The 12,720-nt window shown below is 45.7% G+C and overlaps 1 protein-coding gene across 20 annotated transcripts in view; it reads left to right on the top strand.

Moving 5' to 3' along the window:
• PTK2B (protein tyrosine kinase 2 beta) overlaps positions 1-12,720 on the top strand; it is a 151,428-nt gene that overhangs the window by 38,918 nt on the left and 99,790 nt on the right. The window contains exon 3 of one of the 20 annotated variants that reach the window (XM_081517863.1): positions 2,491-2,623. The exons of the other annotated variants lie outside the window; for them this stretch is intronic. The gene's annotated coding sequence lies outside the window, so the exon portion shown is untranslated. The remainder of the gene's footprint in view (positions 1-2,490; positions 2,624-12,720) is intronic. 20 annotated transcript variants of the gene reach the window in all.

A 12,720-nucleotide genomic window follows, 5' to 3' on the forward strand; every position in this document is an offset into this window, starting at 1 on the left:
TAGAACTCCTTGCCTTCTTCAGGCCATGCTGCTGTGAGTAATGAGAAAAGTGATGGAGGATTTCTTCTGAGCACAGAAGAACAGAGCATCCCTAAGGACCAGAGATTACCCCGCTGATGAAAGCATTATTTTGGGGAAGGAGCAGGTGGCCTGCTGAAGTTGTCTAATCTAAACTCGTGATGAAAACTCTTCTTTTCCTTGAGCACTTGTGGGAAATGCCTCGTCCATAGAACTCATTGTTGTTGGAAAACTCATTGCTAGAAGGTTCTTCCTTTCACTGAGCTGAAGTTGCTCTGAAACACACCCCCACCAGTGCTAGAACTGCCCTCTGCAACAGCTGTGATCATGACTTTTTCAATATGGCTGCCCTAAAAGATAGGGACCACCCACCCCATGATTCTTGTTGAAGGCTTCACATAAAGAACTGTTTCACCTCTTCCTTGCATGACATGGTTTTCAGATGCCCTGCCTTTCTGGCTCTCCACTTCTGCATGAGTGAGTCTGTTGCCATCTTAAAAATGCCAAAGCCAGCCATAGACATTAACACTCCATGAGAAACAGGACCTTTTAGCTGGTTCCAGCCTCTTCATCACTTATGGGCTCCCATCTTTCCCCTGTCCAGGTGGGATTTCTGTTTTGAAACATCCTCATTAAACTTAAAAAGTAAAACCCATCTATAGTCCCTTTGAATTCCTCAGCCTGGCTCTCATGTTCCCAGAAACTCCCATAGGTTTCTCTCTGGTCCATTCTCTCAGTCTTGCTTCTCATCATTCTTGTATTCCTCAGCTCAGCAGCGTAACAAATACCACTGACTGGGCAGCTTAAACAAACATTTATTCTCTCACAGTTCTGGAAACTGAAAGCCCAAGATCAAATATTCACAAGATTATCTTCTTCTGAGGCCTCCCCCTTTGACTGATAGATGACCACCTTCTCCATGTCTTCACATGTTCTTCCCTCAGTTCATATCCTTGTCTGTATTTCCTCCTTGTGTAGGGACACGAGTCATGCTGATGAGGGTCCACCCCCAATAACCTTGTTTTACCTTAATTACCTCATTAAAAGTTGTAGCTCCAAATACAGCCACATTCTGAAGTCCTGGGGGTTAGGACAATAACATGTGAATTTGTGTGTGGGGGGGAGACAATTCAGCTCATTACATTCTATCTTACCTTTTGCTGGTTTGACCCAGTCTTCTCAGAACACATCCTTTACTTTCATCTCTCCTGCCTTTCTTCCTACTGCCTCTTGCCCTGTCTCCCCTGCTTCTCCTTCAAGGCCACTCTTCAAAGAAGCTCTCATGCCAAGTGGTTGTCCAGTCTGTATAGACACCCCCAGTGATGAAGAATTCCTGTTCTCCTAAACCAGTCCATTCTGCTGGCTTCCACGGCTTTCCATACCAGCAACCTGTACCTAGAAGCTCCAAGCTTCACAAACAGAAGGAGCTTTCCCTTCTAATTCAGATAAAATGATCCCAAATAAGTAAAATGATCTCTGGACACAATGAGAACTGAATAGCATATAGGGGGAAAAATCTGAAATATTCTGGAAGTTGAAAACTAGTGAGACTAGATGCCTGAGAACTGTCTACCCTGAGATATTGTTCTTGAGGTACAGACTTAAACAGAGCTCGGTCCTCTTCTCATATGGTGAATACTCAGGTTTCTTCATTGGTTCCTCACAATTCAACATCTTGCAGTCTCCTCCATGTTCCCTCCACAAGACCAGGCTCTCCCAGGCTTCACCTGTTGAGATACCTGAGTTAAAATGAAATCCATAGAGCCTATTTCTCTTTCCACTCCACTCTGCAACTCTTCCCCAGCATGCACACCCTCCAACACACACCTCCCAGAGCTTCAGCCTGGCATATCATCTTAATGCTGTTGCTTAGCAACGAGCAGAGCAAGTGTGATCACACCTCCGCGCACTGTCCATGGAGCACTGCAGACAATACAAACAGTTCCCTGGTTTTTCTCCATGCAACAAGAGGAAGGTAACTGTCAGAGGTGGCCAGCATCATGCTCCAGAGATATTGGCTCATCCCCCGGGAGCCCTAAATTGGTTGCCGTTTCACTCTTACTTGGCATTGGGTAATGTCTTTGTGGGGGCGGCTGGGTAGGTGGTTCTTGAAGGGCCGGATCTCTCTGCTTGCACTTGTTCTCAGGATGCCTGTGATGCAGACAGGGCAGCTTGCAGATCCTCTCTGCTCCCACACAGCCCTGCCCTGCTCCAGGCCCTCATCCCCCCACCCCCAGCTGCTGCAGTTCCCCTCACTTTCTTCCATTTAGAGGTTGTTCTTCAATGTGCTGGCAATGCCCTTTCCCCACCTCACCCCCTTGCAGCCCTCTGTTCTTCCAGTCCCTGGTTCTTCTGCGTTTCAGATGCACCTCCTGTGACCAGACAGCCCCCACTTCCTCAGATCAGCAATTCCCCCCACCTTACCCTGCCCCCCACCATTTCCTGTATTCCTGTATATTCTTTACATTCCAGCCGCAGGCCACTAGTCCAGACACCACTCAGTGGACTGAAGTCCTCCTCATACCTGCTGTTGGTGTCCTGATCAGAACCGGATCTTTGTGAGCTGGAGTTCACAGATGTGGTGTAGCATGAAACAGTAGAAAAGGTGAGAGTCTGGAGTCTGAAGACCTATATTCCAACTCCTGATCCTCTTTTTTTCCCCCTTGATTCTTGATTTAGATCAAATTTCTTTAACCTCTCCAAGTCTTTGTTTTCTAAGGGGATTGGAATATTTCCCTCACCAGGCAATGATGACAGTCGTACAATGTAACATAGAAAGAGCCCAGAAAAACACATTGCAGAGAGCTGGAGAACTCTGTTTTTGTCCTTCTCCTTCCATCTCTACCTCTTTACCCTTTCTTTGGTGGCTTCTCTCTCTCAAGCGAAAACCAGTTTTCTGGTTGGATTACCAAGTGGCACCACTGTGCAGTGACCAGGACATGGGGCCCGGAGGGGCTGGACACGCTCCAGGTCTCCAGGTCAATTCCTCTGATCTTGGGTCCTGCCTCAATAGCCCTGAGGTTCCCTCTGTTCACCTGTAAAATGGAGCTAAGAACAGTTGAATTTTCGAATGCATATTCAAATGCACGTTGTCTCCTTTGAGCTGTGTGCATGCTAAGTCACTTCACTCGTGTCCGACTCTGAGACCCCATGGACCATAGCCCACCAGGCTCCTCTGTCTATGGGATTCTTCAGGCAAGAATACTGGAGTGGGTTGCCATGCCCTCCTGCAGGGGATCTTCCCCACTCAGCGATCAAACCCACGTCTCTTATGTCTCCTGCACTGGCAGGTTCTTTACCACTAGCACCATCTGGGAAGCCCATCAATATCCTTTACACATTTTAAAGTCTTTCCCAAATTTTAGAGATCAGGATTATTTTGGACAAACCTGGTCCCATTTCCCTCCTTGTCAAATGAAAGAGTTAGATTTAAAAATGCCTCAAGCCCCCTTAAATGCAAAAACTGTAGCAAACTGAGAAATGACAATGCCCTTCAAAAGCCTCTGTGGAGAGAACTGAATCCTTCTTTGCAGAGTGTATTTGTCCTGTGGCCAGAAGAATAGATTCCTCATCTCTGGACCCCATGACCAAGGTGGCTATTTATTATCCAGCAAGAGGCTTCTTCTAGTTCTGGTTTGGAAGTATATAGAGAGCTCTGTCTTTTTAATAATGAAAACAAATGAGTCAGAACGTGCCTGGGGAAGAGGCGTTTGAATGGGTATCATGGAGACTTGATGGTGCTTCTTTGTTTAATAGTGACCTGAAAAGGCTGAATTTGCAAATACAGGAGTCCTGAAGCCAGAGATACAAAAGTTTGTGACATCAGTAGTTTATAGGAAGTTAACAAAATAAAAGTGTAGCCAAACCATAGAATTTGGATATTACTGAAATCTTGAAAGGATTTCCCTGGCAGTACAGTGGTTAAGACTCCAGGCTTCCACTGCAGGGACTGTGGGTTCTATCCCTGGTCTATACAGGTAACTAAGATCCTGCATGACTCACACTGTAGCCAAAAACAAAAATCTTGGAGTTTGGGAGTCTGGCCAAGGATGAACAAACATTCCAGAGCCTTTGCAGTTTCTTCAGTGAGACTTCCCCAGGCAAGCATAGCGTCTTCATACAAAGAGGATCCCAAGAGGAAAGACGGATACTTCAAGCAACTCTCAAAGCTCTGGCTTTGCCCGGAAGATCTATTTCCAAGCCCTTAGGAGAGAGGGGTCAACTTCACTCGGGGCCTTTACCCATTCTCCAATCCCATGGCTTCAGGGGAAAGATGAATAAACACATTACAAAGTTGGGAATTCTTCCTGGAGAAGGAAATGGCAACCCACTCCTGTATTCTTGCCTGGGAAATCACATGGACAGAGGAGCCTGGCGGGCTACAGTCCATAGGGTCGCAAAAGAGTCAGACACGACTTAGCTGCTTTGCTAAACAACAATCTCAGGCCATGGTGTATCATTTTTTAGCAATCATTTGCAAATCACTTAAAATTTTATAATAAAATTTGATATTTTTTAAGAGTCAACAAAAAAAGTTTGGAATTCTTGCTTTGTAATCAAGCTGCAAGGGGTCCTGTATCGTACAAGTATCAATGGTTAATCACATATTACCACTAACTTTTCAAAAATATAGGTGTTTGGTGGGGAAGCGCCAGGGAGACAGATCTGATCTCTGTTATGACTGGACCCATGTAATAATTGGGCTTCCCAGGTGGTGCTAGTGGTAAAGAACCTGCCTGCCAATGCAGGAGATGTAGGAGACATAAGAGATGTGAGTTCAATCCCTGGGTCAGGAAGGAGGGGGGCATGGTAACCCACTCCAGTATTCTTAACTGGAGAATCCCATGGACAGAGGAGCCTGGTGGGCCTGGTGGGCCTGGTGGGCTTGCAGAGTCGGACACAACTGAAGCGACTTTGCACATACACGTAGAATAATTAGTCATAGAATTAGAGAAAGTTAAGCTGGAACAGACCTTGGCCATCACCTATGACAGTCTTTTGGTCAACAAACAAGGCAAGAGTCTGTAACATGTAAACAGTACTTCATTTGGAATTGTGGAAATGTGGGTGACCACCACTTTTTAAATTTTTGCTTTTCAAATAAAAATACAAAAATGAGAAACCAGGAAAGTGATTTGCCTGAGGCCCCGTAGGAGTGTCAGGACAGAACCTGCCAAGCCCCCCTGTCAACTTTTGTTTCTCTGCTTGTCCCCAGAGGATTCCACCCAGGGCTAGACCTGGGTTTGCAAAAAGATCCTTTACAATAAGAGCAGAATCATGCCTCCAATGAGACTCCACATTTTAAAACCTAAAATGATCAGCATTTTCCAGTCGTCCAGGTTCATCTTATAAACATTGTCTGTTGAATACCACGGAGCCTCACTCTGTGTTGGTCTTGTTGCTGTTGTTTAGTCACTCAGTTGTCTCCAACTCTGTGACCTTATGGACCACAACCCACCAGTCTCCTCTGTCCATGGGATTCTCCAGGCAAGAATACTGGAGTGTATTGCCATTTCCTTCTCCAGGGGATCTTCCCAACCGAGGGATTGAAACTGGGTCTCCTGCGTTGAAGGCAGATTCTTTACTGCTGAGCCACCAGGGAAGCCACCTCACTCTCTGGGGAATGTTAAAAGTAAAATGTCAGTTGTAAGCCAGTCTCTCCAAACACACCTGGTTTATGGGGTTAAACCCGCCCACTGAAGGAGGATGTGCAAAATGGAACCTGTGTTTGATTTTCTTAACCCACAGCCCATGTAGCCCGTCCACTTGAGGAAAGAGAAACGCTTGCTAATGGGTGGTAAAAGCAGCATGAATGCCGGCCCCCGCACAGGCTCCCAGTGACACCTTTTGTTCCCATGGTCTCTTCAATAAGTATGACTCAGTCCGCTGTTCAGGCCCCGCTTCCCCAAGCTGGGAGCTGACTTCGGCACTTGCTTTGCAGGGCTTGTCATGCATAACTCAGGGGGCATGTTGTGGGGGGGTGGGTCCCTGATTGAGTTACCTCCCCTCTCCCTTGCTGATCCCCCTTCTGTTCTTCTGAGCTCCAAGACCCCCACCCTTCCCACCTTTCAAAATGCTCACCCATTAATACAAATGGTGTCCCCCTACCACCCCATTTTTTAAAATGTACTTTACACATATCCTGACAAAGTGCCAAAGCTTTTTTTCTCACTCACCTACTCTTCCTCAGAATTGGTAGTCTCCAGCATAGGCAGCATAAGCATGATACCCTGAAGGCCAAGTCAAGGTCAACATGGGTTCCTGTGAGCAAGGAAAACAAAAGACAGGAAAAGCCTCGCAACCAGCTTGCCTCATGTCAGTGCTTGTTAGAGCAAGAACACTATCCTCACCATGCAGAGGGGACGTGTCATCAGGGCCAGCCCACACTTGTGGACTTGTTTTGGCTCTAAGAGTCAAGAGAGGAACTTCAGTTAGTTGGCAGACACGTGATTTTGAACCCAAGGGAATGGTATGGGGCCCTGGCATTTTCTATCTCAAGAGCAGCAAGAAGCATTGAAGGAGAACCATGTCTCCTTGCCCTGAGACAGAGGGGGCCACGCCCCCCTCAAGGAGATGCAAGGCAGAGAACTACATGCTCACAGGACTGCCCATCTAGTCTCAGACTTGAAGGGGATTCATTCCAGAATCCTACTCCAAAAGAGATCGAAAAAGTCTAGAGCATAAATTTGCCATGAGCTCTTCATGGATGGGGTTGTTCCTGTTGGAGGTTTGTTCTATCAGATGTTCAAGATGAAGGCAGTGGGGTGGATAAAGAGCTACCAGGCCAAGCTAGTGAGTCACCCTTAATTTGGGGATGGCCTGCCTGTCCAAAAAGTCTACTGTTTACTAGGACAATTCAGAGACAGTGTCCATTGCTTTCTAATCCATTGTCAAGTTTTTTCTCCCTCCTTTCTTTTCATGGGATACACTCAGTCGTGTCCGACTCTTTGTGACCCCATGGACTATAGCCTACCAGGTTCCTCCATCCATGGGATTTTACAGGCAAGAATACTGGAGTGGGTTGCCATTTTCTTCTCCAGGAGATCTTCCCGACCCAGGGATTGAACCCTGGTCTCCGGCATTGTAGGCAGACACTTTACCGTCTGAACCACCAGGGAAGTCCAAGGAAGGAAGGGCCCAGCTTGGACTAATTGTACATGTTGACCTATGAATTGTTCTTGTTGCTGTTTAGTCGCTCATTGGTGTCTGACTCTTTGAGACTCCATGGACTGTACCCTTCCAGGCTCCTCTGTTCATGGGATTTTCCATGAAGCAATACTGGAGTGGGTTGCCATTTCCTTCTCCAGGGGATCTTCTCGACCCAGGGCTCAAACCCATGTCTCTTGCATCTCTTACATTGGCAGGCAGATTCTTTACCACTGTGGCCACCTGGGAAGCCGTGTGAATATGAATAAGGAAAGCCCCTAATGCATTCATTCATACATTCACAACCTCTCTCACACACACACACACACGCACTCATGCTTTGGTTACCACAACACAATCTCCACGTGTACCCTGTAATGGCAGCTTACACCAAGACCAAAGCTCAAGTAAAAGAGGCACTTTGGCCACAAGATTGTTCTTAGGTGATTCTGCTTTGAAGGTGTGATCTCCCACTATTCATCTGCTTGAGGATGACTAGCCTGCAAGTGCCTACTCATGAAACATCATCAGTCACATAGACCTTCAAAGGGTGGCTTTGGAATAAGTTTCCCAAAAGCAGGACTAAGAAAGCATCCACAGAAAAGAACCTGCTGTTGAGGATAGAGCAAGAAAAGGAAGGCATCCCACACCTGTCACTGTCACAGTCAATAGCCTTGTAGATGCAGATGACACAAACCCCAAAGATGCTGGTCCAAAGACAGGATTTGCAGGATCACATATCCAAACTAGGGGAAGATTCAGGAAGCAACTGAGCTCAGGGTCAACTCAAACTACGCATTTAGACATGGCCAGGGGCCCCTGGCTCTGCCCGTCTGCCTGTCTGGTTCTCATCGCATGTTGGCTTCATTCTTTTGGAACAACTTCTCCAAAAGCCAGGGGCATTGCCACTAATTATGTCAAGTTCTCATTCACAGCCTTCTCACCCACAAGGGAAATCCTTACTCCCTAAGCCAAAGTTTGAAAAATGCCAAAGAAAACTATGATTGGTCTGGCTAAGATCACATGTCCATTTCTGGGCCACTGACTCATTTGAAAAGACCCTGATGCTGGGAAAGATTGAAGGCAGGAGGAGAAGGGGGATGACAGAGGATGAGATGGTTGGATGGCATCACCAACTCAATGGACATGAGTTTGGGTAAACTCCAGGAGTTGGTGATGGACAGGGTGGCCTGGCATGCTGCAGTCCCTGGGGTCGCAAAGAGTCAGATACGACTGAGCGACTGAACTGAACTGAACTGAACCTCCTGACCAACAGGGAGGGTGCCATTTTGCCCCAGTGAGGGTTTCCTGCATCCTATCTTGTGGCCCAGACAGGAAGAGGAGATGGTCTCCCATGATGGGCAGCCTCCACTAGAACCAGCTGGTTGCCATGGAAGGAGGACTATCTCCCCACAAAGAGAACTAGGGAAATTCTGAAGAAGGGAAAGGAGGTGTTGAAGGCAGACAAAACAGTGGAGGTCCCCCTGCCGTAGTCTTGCCAACTTTGATCATACAGCAGAGTTACATCTGCTGGCAGGTGTGTGTGTCTGTTGGGAAGATCATTCAACTTGAGGAATGGAGGGAAATGGTGACATCTAAAGTGCTTGGCAATGCCAAAGAATGCTCAAACTACCGCACAATTGCACTCATCTCCCACGCTAGTAAAGTAATGCTCAAAATTCTCCAAGCCAGGCTTCAGCAATACGTGAATTGTGAACTTCCAGATGTTCAAGCTGGTTTTAGAAAAGGCAGAGGAACCAGAGATCATATTGCCAATATCCGCTGGATCATCGAAAAAGCAAGAGAGTTCCAGAAAAACATCTATTTCTGCTTTATTGACTATGCCAAAGCCTTTGACTGTGTGGATCACAATAAACTGTGGAAAATTCTGAAAGAGATGGGAATACCAGACCATCTGACCTGTCTCTTGAGAAACCTGTATGCAGGTCAGGAAGCAACAGTTAGAACTGGACATGGAACAACAGACTGGTTCCAAATAGGAAAAGGAGTACGTCAAGGCTGTAAATTGTCACCCTGCTTATTTAACTTATATGCAGAGTACATCATGAGAAACGCTGGGCTGGAAGAAACGCAAGCTGGAATCAAGATTGCCGGGAGAAATATCAATAACCTCAGATATGCGGATGACACCACCCTTATGGCAGAAAGTGAAGAAGAACTAAAGAGCCTCTTGATGAAGGTGAAGGAGGAGAGTGAAAAAGTTGGCTTAAAGCTCAACGTTCAGAAAACTAAGATCATGGCATCTGGTCCCATCACTCCATGGGAAATAGATGGGGAAACAGTGGAAACAGTGTCAGACTTTATTTTTTTGGGCTCCAGAATCACTGCTGATGGTGACTGCAGCCATGAAATTAAAAGACGCTTACTCCTTGGAAGGAAGGTTATGGCCAACCTAGATAGCATATTTAAAAGCAGAGACATTACTTTGCCAACAAAAGTCCGTCTAGTCAAGGCTATGGTTTTTCCAGTGGTCACGTATGGATGTGAGAGTTGGACGGTGAAGAAAGCTGAGCGCCGCAGAATTGATGCTTTTGACCTGTGGTGTTGGAGAAGACTCTTGAGAGTCCCTTGGACTGCAAGGAGATCCAATCAATCCATCCTAAAAGAGATCAATCCTGGGTGTTCATTGGAAGGTCTGATGTTGAAGCTGAAACTCCAATACTTTGGCCACCTCATGCAAGGGGTTGACTCATTGGAAAAGACCCTAATGCTGGGTAGGATTGGGGGCGGGAGGAGAAGAGGACGACAGAGGATGAGATGGTTGGATGGCATCACCGACTTGATGGACATGGGTTTGGGTAGACTCCGGGAGCTGGTGATGGACAGAGAGGCCTGGTGTGCTGCAATTCATGGGGTCGCAAAGAGTCAGACACGACTGAGCGACTGAACTGAACTGAAAGTGCTTGGGAATTGGCAATGTAGAATTATGTTACAGCCAAGGATTAAATACAGCTTTGCAGAAAGGACGGGTTGTAAGGTCATAAATTATATGTCCATAAATCATTTACATACTGCTGGACTGCTTGACAACAGTTATTATATGAAGGAGGAGATGACTGAGTTCAACTTCCTGGTCATGCAGCCAAGCTTGTAGGATTTCCCAGACCAAGTCACGTGCTCACTGGTCTTTCTTTCCTAGACTTGGAGGCAATGTCACTAATAGTGCTGGTTTTCCCACAGAACCATCCCTGATTTTCTTTTTTATTTATTTATTTTTTTGGCCACACCATGCAGTACTTGGAACTTCCCCATCCAGGGATCAAACACATACCCCCTGCAGTGGAAGCCCAGAGTCTTAATCACTGGATCACCAGGGAAGTCCCATCCTCAATTTTCAAGAAAGTCATTTTTATTGTACTGCCTATGCCTAAAATTTTAAAACCAGCGTGCCCTTCTGTCATGAGTGAAAGTTGTTTTTAGAGTAAATGACTATTTTCAATTCTGCCTCTTCAGTCTCTAGACTATACTTTGCTCTTGTTCAAAAGGAGTCTTAATGCTTTAATACTGTGTATAATCAGAACCTCCCAAAGATGGCCAAATCCTAATCTGAAAACCTGTAAATGTGTTGATTTACAGGACAAAGGAGACTCTGCAAATGGGATTAGGTTAAGGACCTTGTGATGGGCAAATGATCCTAGGTTACCTGGTTGCCTATCACATGGGGTCTTATAAGAGGGAGACAAGAGGGTCTGGGTCAAAGAAGGTGATGTGATGACGGAAGTATGGCTCACATGGAGAGTGTTGAAGATGTTATTCTGCTGGCTTTAAAGATGGAGGTAGGGACCAACGAGCTAACAAACAGCTTCTAGAAGCTGGAAAAGAGAAGGAAAGGGTTTCTGAAGGAATGCATCCCTGTGTATCTGTGTCTGTGCTCAGTCATTAAGTCATGTCTGATTCTTAGCAACCCCATGGACTGTAGCCCACCAGGTTCCTCTGGCCATGGGATTCTCCAGGCAAGAATACTAGAGTGGGTTGCCATTTCCTTCCTCCTTCTCCAGGAGATCTTCCTGACCTAGGGATCATACCCACATCTCTGCATTGGCAGGCAGATTCTGTACTCCTGAGCCACCAGGGTGGCCCACACAATACAAAACTACTCAATAATAAGAAAGAAGGGACTGTTGATAAACACAACAACCTGGATGAATCTTGAGAGCATTATACATAGTGAAAAAAAGAGTCAATGCCAAAAGATTCCTGTATGATCCAAATATGTAACATTCTTACAAGACAAAACCGTAGAGATAGAAAACAAATCAGTAGTTACAGAAATGAAAGGTAACACAAGTGAGTTCTTTCATGGTGCTGGAAGAGTTCTGCATTTTGATTGGGGAGATAGTTACACAATACACATGGTATAAGAGTGCATAGTACTACACACACAGAGACACACACAGATCCCTGTGGAAAATGGTGAAAATGGAATTAGGTCCATTGTCCACTCACAGCAGTAAACCGATGTCAGTTTCCTGGTTTAGATATTACACTACAAGATGTCAGCATCACGGGAAGATGGATCAAGGGTACTCGGACTCTGTAATACTTTTGCAACTTCCTATGAGTCTACAATTATTTCAAAATAAGAAATTTTTAAAAAGCTACCAACTAAAATTCATCTATCTGATGATATTTCTTCTGTCCCCAAGAACTTCCTCACCATTCAAATAGTTCTGGGTCCATTTCAGTTAGTGTTTAAACACCTCATGGTTCTCCCATCACTTTTAGACATCTGCTCAGGACCAAATAAAATGGGGAGATGATGCTAGCAACTGACAGCAGAGAATAGAAAACTCACCTCCTCCCAGATCTCTAGTGCTGTGCAACACTCCATGCCTGCCTTCTCCCTCAACAAACACCGGGAGCATCATTTCCTGGTATATAGTGAGATTGGCTGTGTTTATGAGACACACTGGACATGTGAGAGTCTGGCTTTCTTCTGTTTCGTCTGCCAACTCTGGATGAGGGAGGGGAAATGGCCAGTAAACAAACTGGAGAAACGAGAAGCTTTTTTGGTGGGGGGAGTTCTGCGGGAAGTGAAGAGACAGATAGTTAAGATTAAGATGGGTAAAATAGGTGCTATAACTTAATAGAAAAAGCACAGACTTGGAGTATTATCTAAATTCATCCATTTATTCGGCAAGCATCTTTATCTGTTCAAGCTGCTGTAACAAAAGAACCATAGACTAGGTGGCTTAAACATCGAACATTTATTTCTCACAGTTCTGGAGGCTGGGAAGCCTGAGATCAAGGTGTCTGCAGTCTGGTTAGAACCTGCTTCCTATTCACAGTTGTCTTCTCACTGTGTCCTCACATGGTGGTGGAGGAATAGTAATTCCTCTAACATCTCTATTATAAGGGTGTTAATCCCATTACTGGGGCTCCACCCTCATGACCTATTCACCTCCTAGAGGACTTGGCTTCTAATTCCATCACTTTGGGCATCTGCACAGTTCTGTAGAGCTCAGATCAAATGAAGTATGGATGGTGAAAATTCTTTATGTATTTCTCTTCATTTTTGCTTTATATTTTTATTTC

Source organism: Giraffa tippelskirchi, chromosome 1 (genome assembly GCF_054371585.1).
Source record: "Giraffa tippelskirchi isolate mGirTip1 chromosome 1, T2T-mGirTip1v1.2.pri, whole genome shotgun sequence".
NCBI classification, from domain to species: Eukaryota; Metazoa; Chordata; class Mammalia; order Artiodactyla; family Giraffidae; genus Giraffa; species Giraffa tippelskirchi.